Raw genomic sequence first — 14,276 nt, 5'->3', positions numbered from 1 at the left:
TGACTTCCCTTAGGTCATGGCCTCAGGATCATAAGACTGATCCCTGCATCAGCCTGCGCTCAGAGTAGAATCTGCTTGTCCCTCTTCCTCTGTTCCTCCCTCAACTCATGCTCTCTCTCTCTCTCAAATAAATAGAAATATTTTTAAAATATATTTAAAAACATTTCCAAAAAAAAAGAATAAAGGAAAGAAGGGGTATTACTACAGATCCCACAGTCATCAAAAGAATAATCAGGAAAAACCACGAACATTTCTATGCCCACTAATTAGATAACTTAGATGAAATGGACCAATTCTTTGAAAGACACAATGTGTCAAAACTCACAAATGAAGAAATTGACAATCTGAATAGGCATGTATCTACTAGAGAAACTGAATCATAATTAATAACCTTCTAAGACAGCAAACATCAGGTTCTGATGAGTTCTCTAGTGAATTCTAGCAAACATGAAGACATTTTACCAATTCTCTACAATCTTATCTAAAAAATAAAAGCAGAGGGAATACTTCTAACTCCGGCTATAGGCCAGCATTAATCTAATACCAAAACCAAAAAGATATTACAATAAAATTAGACTAATATATTTTATATACATATATACGAAGTCCTGAACAGAGTATTATCCAACAATGTATAAAAAGAATTATATGCCACAATCACATGGGATGTATCCTAGATATGCAATGCTGGCTCAATATTTGAAAAATCAATTAACGTAATCCATCACATAAACAGACTTGTTAGATACAGCACCAAAGCACAATCCAGTAAAGAAATACTTGATAAGCTGGGCTTCGCTAAAATTAAAAACTTTTGCTCTGTAAAATACATTGCCAAAAGAATGAGAAAACAAGCCACAGACCAAGAGAAAATATTTGCAAAAGATACATCGGAGATTATTTTCTAAAATATATAAAGAACTGTTAAAAACTCAACAGTAAGAAAACAACCCAATTTAAAAATGGGCAGAAGACAAAAACCACCAATAATGTTGTACAGATGGCAAATAAGCACCTGAAAAGATGTTCAATATCTTACGTCATCAGGGATTTGCAAATTAAAACAACCATCAGAGAGATGTTCCTACATACTTCTTAGAATAGCCAAAATACAAAACACTGACAGTACTAAACACTGATAAGAATACGGAGCAAAGGAACTCGTTCATTACTGATGGGAATGCAAAATGGCACAGCCACACTCTAATAAGAGTGTTAACAATTTCTTACAAAACTAAACATGCTATTAGCATATAATCCAGAAATCATGCTGTTTGGTGTCCCAAATAAGTTAAAACGTTATGTCCACGCAAAAGCCTATAAAAGGATATTTATGGCAGCTGTATTCATAATTACCAAAAAGTAGAAGCAACCAAGACATCCTTCAGTAGATGAATGAATAAATAAGCTGTGGTGCATCCAGACAATGGACTACTATTCAGCACTAGAAAGAAACGAGCTATCAAGCCATGAAAAGACATGGAGAACACTTAAATGCATATTACTACGTAAATCTGAAAGACTACCTACTGTATGATTCCAATTAGGGGGCTTTCTGAAAAGGCAATGCTATGGAGTCAGTAAAAAGATCAAAGGTTGTCAAAGTTAGGCAACAGGAATGAATAGGCAAAACACTGATTTTTAGGACAGTGAAAGTATTCTGTATGTTACTCTAATGCTAGATACATGTCATTATACATTTGTCTAAACGCACAGCATGTATAACACCAGGAGTGAACCCTAATGTAAACTATGGACTTAGGGTGATGACGTGTCAATACAGGCTCATGAATTATAACAAATGTGCCGCTCTGGTGGGGGCTACTGATAACGGGGGAGGCTATGGAGGAACAGGTGGTACATGGGAAATCTCTGTACCTTCTGCTCTATTTTGCTGTAAACTATTGTTTTTTAAGATTTTATTTATTTATTCATAAGAGACACAGAGAGAGAGAGAGAGAGAGAGAGAGGCAGAGACACAGGCAGAGGGAGAAGCAGGTTCCCTGTGGGGAGCCTGATGTGGGACTCGATCCCAAGACCCTTGGGACGCCCTAGCCCAAGGCAGATAGATACTCAACTGCTGAGCCTCGAGGGGTCCCAATTTTGCTGTAAACTTAAAACTGCTCTAAAAAAATCTATTTAAGGTATGTGTGTCTTAATGGTGTATTTTTCTTACATTTTATTAATATAATGTAATTCATCAATCCTAGGACCAACATTTTCACATTTTAACAACTGTAAAATCATGAACACCTGGGTGGCTCAGCAGTTGAGCATCTGCCTTTGGCCCAGGGTGTGATCCTGGGATGCTGGATCAAGTCCCTCACTGGGCTCCCTACAGGGAGCCTGCTTCTCCCTCTGCCTGTGTCTCTACATCTCTCTCTGTCTCTCATGAATAAATAAATAAAATCTTAAAAAAAAAAAACCTATAAAATCAGGATACATCCTAAAATATCATAGTATTTAATAGTTATCTTTTTTTTTCTTAATGCTTAGAATAACAGTATATCAGTAGCTGCAGATTACACAGATATATGTACCATAGAATTAATCAAATACATTCCAGAATATATAGCTTAACTTCAGGAAGAATTATAGATGAGTTTGTTAGTACTAATAACCAAATGTTTTTCATATACAAACCTTATCAAATGTAATGTAGTGGGTTTTCCACTAGCAGACTGACTTCTAATTAAGTCTTTGGTGGATTAATGAGTTCAAGATTGTCAACTTTTATATTACTTTATATGATTAATCACCTCTACTTATTTCTCACTGTGCTACATTTTTCTTCCTAATCTAAACAATTTCTTCATTCAGATGCTAAGTCACTCAGATACAAGAATCATCGCATGCACAATCCTTGGATGTATTAAGATCTGCCTTCATTTCTTATGCTAAGCATGCTTTGAAAACTCATCCATTCTAACACCTTCCATCAGATTTGTAAAGCTATTAGTGTTATTTTTTTAGTATTTAACTAACAATTTGTTTTTGGAATCCTATAGGAAAAAGGCTGGCTTTTTATTTATTACTGGTCCTTCTACCATAATTATTACATTTTGCCAATTCTTTCCCCCTCACACCTTTCTGGCCATTTCTCTAGTCCTGCAAAATCTTACCCATCTGGTTTTATGGAGTCAGCTGAAAAAATTAATTCAAAGAACCAGATTTTACACTCTAAAATACCCTTTTTAAATCACACTTATGTCTCCTCACTGAAAATCAGTCAACTCAGTCTATTCCTGTTCCACCAGTTTAAAAAAAAGGGGGATGCTGTTGAATATAAATTTCTGTGGACAATGCCACCAATTGACAGAAGGATTCTAAGAAACACTTGGCAAAACTCCAGAAACCACAATGTACTTCACTCACTCATAAGGAAATACACACTTTGTTTTCTTCACCATCACAACTTGGAATTTAGAAAAATGTAGTGATATAATCCTTAAAGAAATTTCAATATTTCTGCAGCCCAATTCTAACACGATAAAATGCAAATGACAGGTGAGAGACAATTATTTCTGTATTAAGCCACAGAATATGATCCTTTTTTATTTGTCTGTTTCACTAACATAATACCAGTAAAATCACTTATGCTTATGCCTGTTCAAGTAACATGCAAAGGAATTTGGGAATAAGTGCATTCAAAAATCAAGTATCTTAAAGTTAATGAGTATTATGCACAATGAATAACAGTCTAAAAAATTACAGATCAGGGGTTCCTTGGTGGCTCAGTGGGTTAAGTATCTGCCTTCGTTGTCCTCAGGTCATGATCCCAGGGTCCTGGGACAGAGACCCTGAGTCAAGCTCCCTGCTCAACTGGGAGCTGGCCCACTTCTTCCTCTCCTCCCCACCAGTGCGCTCTCTCTCTCAAATAAATAAATAATATCTAAAAAAAAAAAATTATAGATCAGTATCTTGACAGGGGTGTGGGTTACAGTGATGTGTGCATTTTTCAAAACTGATTGGACTGTACAGATAAGACCTGCACATTTCATTTTACATGTGTTGTTGTATACACACAACAGACATCAAGTTTTAAAACTTAATCAATTAATTAGAATATGGAGTGGAGAAAAAAAAATCCTATGGGGATGGATTAGAATTGGTTATTTGTACAAACTAAAACTTTTTTTTTAAATAATTTAAAAATGTATTTCCTAAATATGTTCACTGAAAGGGACTAGAAACAATGACACACAGTACCAACAACTAATGCCTATATACATAATGTTCCTATATATTGTTTCCAGTTAACTCTGGGGGTGAGTTAACTGAGGATGACCATTTTCCCCCCTGTATCTTCACGTGTTTGTGTCCCAATTTCCCTTTTTTGTTTTATTTTTTTAAAGATTTATTTACGAGAGACAGACAGCAGGGGGAGGGGCAGAAGGAGAGGGAAAGAATCCTCAAGCACACTACCTGCTGATCACAAAGCCCAACATGGGGCTTGATCCCATGACCCTGAGGTCATGACCTGAGCTGAAATCAAGAGTCAATCGCTTAACCGACTGAGCCACCCAGGTGCCCCTCAATTTCTCCTTTTTATAAGGAACACATTAAATTAGAGGCCACTCTAATAGTATCATTTTAATTTGATGACCTGTGCAAAGACAGTATCTCCAAGTAAGGTCACATTCTGAGGCACTAGCAATATTTTATGAGGAAATAAATGGAATTTTATGGAGAAATTTAATGAGAAACAAATTTGTATGGTCTTACAGTATGTCTCTATAGATTGTTTATTAGTTCTAATGGGGGAAAATAGTAACTATACAATGGAGAAAATGGACATCTTGACCAGGCAATCAAAATTCACATTACTAATGTAGGACAAGCATATTAGGCCTCTGAATATGAAACTCTGAGAAAGGACACATTATCATTTATGGAGAATTCTGGCCAGAGATGCACCACCTAAATCCAATAATGAAAACATGTCAGATAACTCCAAATGGTGGAATATGGCATAAAATAACTCATTTATATTCTTCAAAACTGTTAATGTCACACAAAATAAAAGACAACTATGGACCTGTTTCAAAATGAGACACAGAGCTAAATACAGTATGTGATCCCACATTCAAACCTCTACTACAGGCAAAAAAATTCTAAAAAGGACTTAGTTGAGACAACTGACAACAGGGGAAGACAGATGTAGATTAAAGTACCATATCAATGTTATATTTCCTGAATTTGATACCCTAAATATGATTGCATATGAGAATATCCTTGTTCCTGTAAAAGAGAAAAACGCAGCAGAAATGGTAAAAAGCTATCATATATTTAAACATTACTTTCTAACAGTTCATCAAAAATTGAGTGTGAGTGTGAGTGTGTGTGTATGTATGTAGGCAGATGAAAGAAAGGGAGAATCAGAGAATGACACAAATGTGGAAAAGTGTCAAAAACATCTTAAAATTATTTTAAAATATAAAAAATACTAAATATTAAAATATTTTAAAATCTTTTAAGATAAATAAAAACAGGAAATTTGACACAGACATGTCCAGAAGAAACAGGGAGAAAACAGCCTTCTACAACCCCAGGAATGCTTGAGGCTACAAGAAGTTAAGCAAAGAGGTCTGGAACAGAGCCTTCCCAAATGCCTTCAGAGAAAGTATGGCCTAGGCAACAACTTGATTTTGGATGTCAGCCTCCAGAACTGGGAGAAAATAGTTTTCTGCTATTCTAAGCAGAAACAACAACAACAAAAAAACCCCAAAAGAATTAGAACAGCAATAAAACCACCTACAGAGTATTATGCTAAAGTAAAATACTATTCAGATACCTGAGATACACTTTCACAAAATGAAGATTTTTAAGAACACAAATACTTGTATTCACTGTTGTTCACCAAAGTTCGAAGAAATCATCAAACATCAAAAAAATAAAAAATAAAAAATAAAAAAATCATCAAACACCAACCTTGCACTCTATAACCAGAATGTACAAAAAAAAAAAAAATCAACCAAACTCAATGCACTAGTCCTATTAAGTGCTTTAATACTAAACTCCAAACTGAGAATACATTAAAATTGATTTAGCAAGGTTATCATCATTTACAGATCATATTATATATATTTTAAATACTCCATTAGGATCAATGGAAAAGTGTTTAAAAAAAAGAGTTGAATGGTTTAAATATACAATAATTAATAAGCTATTTTTTAAGATTTTATTTATTATTCATGAGACACAGACAGAAGCAGAGACACAGGCAGAGGGAGAAGCAGGCTCCATGCAGGGAGCTCAATGCAGGACTTGATCCCAGGACCCCGGGGTCACGCTCTGAGCCGAAGGCAGATGCTCAGCCACTGACCCACCCAGGTGGCCTTAATAAGCTCTTCATATATTAACAGAAGTTTACAAAATATAAAGGAAAAATAATCTCACAATGGCACTTAAAAATTACTCCAAAACTTCACTAAGATTCAAAAAGACTAATAAAAAAGGAAAGTATGCCATTTTATGAGTTAGAAAACTATACACTGTAAAAATGTCAGTTCTCTCCAAATCAATGAATAAATGTTAACAGGGTTTTTAATGGAATCAGACAAAAGGACTCTGCAGACATTTGGAAAAATAAACTTTGGAATATCCCACACTTTTGGGAAAAAAGGATTTGCCTCACCAAGTTTTAAAATATAGTGAAAGCAACATCAATATAAACAGTGTGATTCTACTGTCAAGAGACCAATTATAACAGGAGACCAAGGGTAGATCCAGAGATGCAGAAGAATACAATAAAAGCAACATCTCAAATCAATAAAAGGTGTTGAGAGAACTTTGTAACCATTTGGGGAAAAACTTAAATTGGATCCTTGCCTCATGCCACAAGAGTAATTCCAGATAAATAAAAGGTTAAAATGTAAAACTATAAAAGAAGTTGAAAATAATATTGCAATGGGGAAGGAATTTCTAAGTTTGACATCAAAACTAGAAACCATAAAGGAAAGGCTGATGTAAATTGTTATTGGAGATAACACTGAATACAATTTTTCCTGTTTTATGCAGCAATCTTAATAAGCCTACAACAGTATTCCAACTACGGTGTGCTTTTAGGGTTGTGGCTAGGGCAGTAAGATCAGGGTGTTGTATTCTACTCATTTGACTTCATTTTAAAGAAAACAATTTTCCACTTTGACAACTGGCTCTTCCTGTAACGGTCAGGAGGTTATTGGATAATCAAAAGTACTTACCTCCTTTTATTCACATTTCTGTGATTGCTATCTTTGGTTGGAATGAAAAATTACCTAAAATTCAGGGAACTTCCCATAAGTTGATACTGAGTTACTAAAATGGATATCAATTTTTATTTTTTAAAGATTTTATTTATTTATTTGAGACAGAGCGCACGCGCAGGGGGAGGGGCAACGGGAGAGGGTCTCTCCGGCTGAACAGGGAGCCAGGCTCCCACCTGCTCCCAGGGCCCCAGGACCCGGACCTGGGCCGAAGGCAGTTGCTTAACCAACTGCACCACCACGCAGCCCAGATACCAATTTTTAAAATTAGTATTCTAGGGGCCCCGGTCGCTCAGTGGTTAGCGCCGCCTCGGCCCAGGGCGTGACCCCAGGGTCCCAGGATCGAGTCCCACATCGGGCTCTCTGCAGGGAGCCTGCTTCTCCCTCTGCCTGGGTCTCTGCCTCTCTCTCTCTGTGTCTCATGAATAAATACATAAAATCTTTAAGAAAAATAAAATAATAAAATAAAATAAAATAAAAAAATTAGTACTCTAAGTAAAGAAAGAAGTCCCTACACGACTTGGTTTTCTCCTCTAGCCGAGTGGGTACCAGTGACCCGAGTTGACCCCGTCACAGCAGGTGGCGCTGAGCAGGGCCAGAGGGGAAGAGCCGCCGGGCTCCCGGCCCCGGCCCCGCCCCTGCCGCGCAGCCCCGCCCCCGCCGCGCAGCCCCGCCCCCGCCGCGCAGCCCCGCCCCCGCCGCGCAGCCCCGCCCCCCCCACTGCGTCCTCGTGTCCTCGACGTGCTCCCGACGCTGCACGGGCCTCCCCACGTGGCCGCGCTCTCGGCCTCCTCGGTCCCTCCGCGCAGCCCGGAGCGCGTCGCCCGAGGCTGCGGGGCCCGCGGTGTGGCGCCCACGGGGGCCGGGCCTACGGCGTCAGCACGGGGGCTTCGCCGCGGTGAGGTCCGCTGAGGCGGGACGGGGCCGCGCGGGGAGGGCCGAGGCCTGCTCTACGCCGTGCCCGGGGCCGCGGCAGGGCTGAGGCGGGACGGGGCCGCGCGGGAGCACGGAGCACGGAGCACGGAGGAGGGCGGCGGCGCACAGCCCGCGGTCCCGTCCGCGCCCCCCAGAGCCGCGGCGCTGGAGCAGGGCGGTCGGCGTCGGCGTCGGCGTCGGCGGGGCCCGGTGCGGCTGGCGGTCGGGGCTGGCGGTCGGGGCCCGGGCCGTCGTGGGCGCGCCACACCCGCAGGTCACACACGAGAGACCTTCCGCCCAGGAATGCCTCCCCACAGACGCCGGATCTCCTCCTCACGGCGGCATCGCTGACTTGACTTCATTCTCATTTTTTAAAGATTCCCGTTGATGTTCGAGTTTTCATTACACGTCTTTTCCACACGTTGTGTTGACCATACTTCTCAGTATACGTTTTTTCTTAAGTCCCAAACTGTGGTCTTTTGACAGACGCGTGTAAAAATGTGCTTTATTTCCACAGAAAATTATACACTCGTGTTGTTCCTAAAATACCAGCGGGTCCATCTTCGATTTCTCGCCTTTGACGGAGATTCGCGGGGTCAGCTCAGAGGGGAGTCGCCGGGGAGGGCCAGTGAACAGGGCGCCCGCGCCCCACGCCTGCTGTGGGCTGGGAACAAAGGACCTGCGCTGCCTATCATCCAGTTTTTCAAGAAGAATAAAAAATCTGGGCTTCCTTTTTGCAAAAATCTCCCAATTTTTAATCGTTTGCAACTAATTTTAAAAAAATACGGTATACGCCAAAAATAAAATGCCTGCAGGCCAAATTAAGCTGACAGGGCTTTCTTTCTTTCTTTTTTTTTTTTTTTAACAACCTCTTGGGTAAAGGAATAGCAGATCTGTTTGTTTATTTCTCTTTCACTTTTTGATTTTAGGTCACCCTTCCTTCCAAGCAGGGATAGCACAAGCCTTTACAATACTCAGAGATTGAAAGTGAGGTTAAAGACCTATCACCATCACCAAGTACCATTAAACAGTTCTCTTTTTTAACATAATACATCATATTTGCTTTTTGATACTAGTTTGGGGATAAGAATGGAATTCACTTTAAATTTACACTTGTTCTTGAGAAGTTTTCATACATCTATGTAAGTATGACAATTAGCATTTATAGAGCACCTTCAGTGTGCCAGGCACATTACTAAGCATTTTCACACTTTGGTATTTCATTAAATCTGAAATTACCTTGTAAAGTACATTTTATTATCTCATTTTACAGACGACTTAAAATAGTTCACAAAGTTCTCAGTTTTTGTTTCTCTGCCCTCAGAATGCAGAAATGGTTGGTTAGGCTTGCTTTTTTTTTTTTTTTTTTGACAGGTATCATCAATCAAGAATAATTACAACCATCTTAAATCACAGTAACAAAAATGCAAAGTAAAAGTATTGAAGGATGACAGCCTTTGAAAAAAAAAGCTAAACCTTCATTCCAACTCCTTAAATTCCTTAGGTCCATTGATCTTCCAGGCACCGAGAGAGTCATAGTTATTTTCAAGACAAGTAAAATTGAAGTCAGCTCTTCTTTTTGGTTCACGTTTCTTTTCCAGGGCCTCTCAAAACACTGACCATTTTACAAAAATCAAAGCTTTTCATTAATTAAAGAGGACTACAAAAAGAGCACGGGCTGCTGCCACCACAGAATTCCTGGGCGTGTGTGCTAGGTCAGCCTGCGTGCTGGGCCCGGCGACACAGAAACACACATGGTTCCCCACTCACGTGGAGCTCACGATTTCTAGGAAGGAAAACAGATCTTGTCCATACAAACAGCAATTTCATGACAGTCATGATAAGTGCCACCAAGGAAATTTAGAATGGGGTGCTGTGACAGCTCTGACAAAGTTGTGCAAATCTAAGTAAAACCTGGGCAGAAGCTCAGTACAATGAGGGAAGTGGAAAGACAACTGCTCTGATCCAGTCAAGTGGCTCCTTTAAGAACACTAGTCTGAAGGCTTACATTAAGTCTCTATAAATACCCAATTCTACTTATATTTTACATATCCTAGCGTAAGTTTCTTAAATTCAATTCTTCAAAGCCACTTACTCCCCTTATAAGACACGCACACAAATAAACCTCAATATTTTAAAAAGAAAAACACTTATCAGCATTTAAGTCCGAGACTCCATGAACATTTAAATACAATGCGCGTTACATATTTATATAAAATAAAAACAAATGAAACCAGTAACATTTATCAAATAATGTGGAAAGAATGGTTAAAATGCAACTTTTATTGAAATCAGGTGAAAAAACTTCATGTTAATTTTTTAAGTATATAGAAATTGTGATAAACGGGCCAATTACTTGGCTTTTGAAGAAACGTAAGAATAACATGGGCTAGGAAGGTACAAAAGCAGCAAAGCGCTAACACTGGTCAGTCTTCCAGTAAGAAAACTGGCACCTAATAATATAAGGAATAAATATAAAAGCTTTTAAGATATGCTTAAGAAAATGTGTCCAAAATGTGTCTCAAATCTCACTTGCAATTAATGATTTTATATAATAACAAATGTACAAACTGTTCAAATATACAAATACTTATAAATGTAAATACATTAAAGATCTCGCATGAGATTTATTTCCATTTTCCTATTTTCTTCAAGGTTTACCTACATCTAATTTTTAAATACATATGCACGCACTTAATAGCTTAAGTAACATCCTAATATCCTCTATTCTCACTATTCGCTTTTAAACATCTTCTCTGCTTCATTCAGGCATAGATTTGTTAATAATATAGGGAACCACAGGTTAATCTTCTTGCAACAAGGTCCATACATAGACACATGAAGTTGAGAAGGCCCATCTGGTCCTGACAATGCCATGTGACTTGAAGAATGAAGAATTCACAAATGCTAACAAGCTCAGCTTTTCTTGCCCCCTCCAAAAACTGCCTATAAAAGGATAGCTGAACCAAAACAGGAGTCATCTTATCATCCCATATTTATAAAAATCTAATACAGTTAAGGTACTCCACAGATATGATGTGACAGGAGCCAGAGAGAGGACACATAACCTAGCTTTCAGTACAGTATGGCTGGCTTTCACTTTCCTTGTAAAGTAATACCTACTCTACCACGTTACTTTAAAGATCCCCCATAATGGCACAGTGTTAGGCATTCTGTAGGTACACAAATGGTGGCTAGTATAATTATTTTAAATCAAATTAGAGACAGGAAACAAATACTGAGGAAGAAAATCAACAGGACAAACTGGCATTAGAAGCCCTACCAAAGCAGAGAAAAGGAAGAAATGCCCAGGAGCCTGGCTGCAATTAAAGCTTCATGGAGAAGGTAAGAGACTGGCTCTGCCTATCAAGAAGTCTTGGACTTCTCAGACAAGAGGGAAAAGGAGTGATTAACAGAGAAGCGGAGGTTAAGACTACAGACTTAGGGATACAACATAGAAAGCCAAATCCAGTATCCTTATTAGTGGGCAAAAAAAAAAAAAAAAAAAGGAAATACATTCAGGCACTAGAAAGAAGAAAAACATACCCAATGCCCAATCACAAATTTTTATCTTGGGTAACTTTTTTCTTTTAGAGAAAGGGTGTTGAGACAACAGTCTGTTTAGAAAGTATGACACTTACTCTAGAAATACTAAAAAGACTGATACAAATGTGACTATTTTGACTACTGATGATAGTGACCCTGTTGAGAGAGTATCAAGCAAAATTGACGAACATTATTAATACTTAAAATGACCTAGAAATACGGGGGAGGGGGGACTCAATACTTTTTATTGGACTGATAATGTTTAACAGAGGTATGAGTAGTTTATAAATAATGCTTAAGCTTTTTAAACCCTCAGAAACGGGACAAGTTACATATAAAAGGTATTTATGAAATATAAGGATCCCTCGCTTTTTGAAAAGCTCAAACCGGGCCACTTTGCTTTGATGACTATTTTCACTAACCAAAAGAAATCCAGAAAGGATTTTCACTTCTATGAAAAAAAGGCAAAAAGCAAAACCAGCGTTCAGTGCAGTGTGGCCGGGAGCCCCCCCCAGGAGCCGCACCCAGCAGCCGGAGGGGCGCCCCGAGCACCCTCCCTGGAACAACCCTCCGCATCTCAGCCGCCAGTGCCCGGGCCTGGACTGTCTGGGTAGACGGGAGCGCTTTACCTCCATTTACCTAGTGCACTCGTCAGCAAGATGTGTCCTTAAGGTATCAGAAACGCCTAAGAGAAGTTATTTTTGAGGACTGGGAATGCTCAAAAATTTTACATATAAATTAACGGTAGCTGCTTCCTCACTTCATGCCATTTTGTTTTTTTACCAGGAACATTCTCCTAGGAACACTATTTTCAGAGAGCAGGGGAAACATGCACGTTCATTAATAACCATTTTTTAAAAATGATTTCCTTAAAGGTTAAAAAAAAGTTTGTATTCTTAGTAAAACTAAACTCGGGAAAATTACAACGTAAATTGAATTAACATTCAGGATATGGCACTGGGATTATTATGACAGTTTTTATGTGAAAAGTCTTTTTAAAGTCTTCACTTATCTAAAAGCAGCAAGGATACAGAACAAAAGAAATATTGTAACTGCTTTGGGGACTTTTTACCACCATGTTTGGAAAGCACACAAACAGTCCAATTCATGCCATTTTGTGCCAGCAAAGCTATTTTTTCCCCTCAAAATACAATTTAAAATACTCTCCAAATTTAACTCAATATTAATTTGATTTAAATTTAACTGCAATATAAAAATATAACTTGTTGGCCTTTCAAAGAAAATATATTTAAAAAAAATACCTCTAAATATATGAAGAAATAACCTAGGCTCACTTGGAAGCTAAACTATATAAAAGTAAAGCCTTTAATAGAAAAAAGTAGTGACTTTTACAAATATTTAAGTTAAAATGGCTCTCTTTGGGGCCTGTCAGAGAAAATATCTGTGTCTTGCTCCCTAAGTGGGGGCAGGGTTGGAGATAATGCAGCAAAAGCGAGCCTAGCCTCACCAGTGCCGCTCTAAACTTGAAGTGCACTGGTAGGCTCTGGAACAAAGAATGTGTAACTTGATCTCTTTTCCTTCTCTCCTCCTTCACAGCAACATTTAGAAAGTAATTTAACCTCTCAAAATGGCATCTTTGTGCTGCTTAGGGGAAAAATATCTATTTGCCAGTACAGTGTAAGGGGAAAAAATAAGAAATCAAATCACTTTTTAAAAAATGGTTTTTGCTTTATAGTGATATTTTTGTGTCAAACATCGAATATACAGACAAGCCAATTATAAACGAAGACTTTATTTTTGCTATGTGAAGGTCCGCTATGCAAGATTTAAAAATGCAGCTCAGGTTTTAAGAACAATTAGTCTTATTATCACGAGGTGGATTTAGTATTTATTTTGCTTCTACAACAGAGTAAATAGCTCCTTAGAAGTTTCCAAAAGAAAAAATAAGAATGCAAATAGTCTGGGTAAATATGAATTTAAAATCTTAGTGTCTCAAAGAATTATGCAAGTTACATATACTTTTAACTTTTATAAATCTCTTCATTTATCCTAATTTAATAAAGAAGACAAATCAGTTTGAAAATCCAGAAGAGAATAAAAACCTGAAAAAAAAAATTGTCAGCCAGGTATCAAAGGATACTGAACATTCTCAACACTGTCAAAAATGTTTAAAGGTAACCTAAAATATCAGCAAGATTTTATGACTCTTCCACATCTCAAAGCACTTCGACATTCATGACATAATTTGATCCTCACAACAACCTTGTGAGTTAGGTGGCCACGAATTTGCTTGAGACAGTCACAAAAAGGTTTGTGGAATTCTCTCGATTCGTCTATAGCCCCAAACTATTTCTTTTTCAGTGCATACTAGTAAATAGTAAGCATTATTACTCATTTTGCACCAGAGAGGAAACAGGCTCCGAAGTAAATAACTTGCCTAAGGTCACAATGCTGATACACTTAACTGTAATCCTTACATCTATCAAAATACATAAATCTGACAATTTAATGCAATGTAATCGACAAAGAAGCCAACTGTGTAGAATCGTGGTCCCCTCAAAGACCATCCATGTCCTAACCCAGGGACCTGTGAATGTTACCTCGCAT

General features: G+C 38.3%; 1 protein-coding gene and 1 long non-coding RNA gene across 3 annotated transcripts in view; one reads left to right on the top strand and one right to left on the bottom strand.

The window, feature by feature from the left end:
- BMPR1A (bone morphogenetic protein receptor type 1A) overlaps positions 1–14,276 on the bottom strand; it is a 140,725-nt gene that overhangs the window by 91,826 nt on the left and 34,623 nt on the right. The window lies entirely within an intron of this gene.
- Positions 8,006–8,890, top strand: LOC144312502 (uncharacterized). The gene is made up of 2 exons (XR_013377999.1): positions 8,006–8,145; positions 8,680–8,890. It is a non-coding gene; the product is annotated as an uncharacterized LOC144312502 (long non-coding RNA).

This window comes from Canis aureus, chromosome 4 (genome assembly GCF_053574225.1).
Source record: "Canis aureus isolate CA01 chromosome 4, VMU_Caureus_v.1.0, whole genome shotgun sequence".
In the NCBI taxonomy this organism is placed as follows: domain Eukaryota; kingdom Metazoa; phylum Chordata; class Mammalia; order Carnivora; family Canidae; genus Canis; species Canis aureus.
The sequence above is the reverse complement of the archived record's forward strand: the minus strand, read 5'-3'. Positions and strand labels throughout refer to the sequence as shown.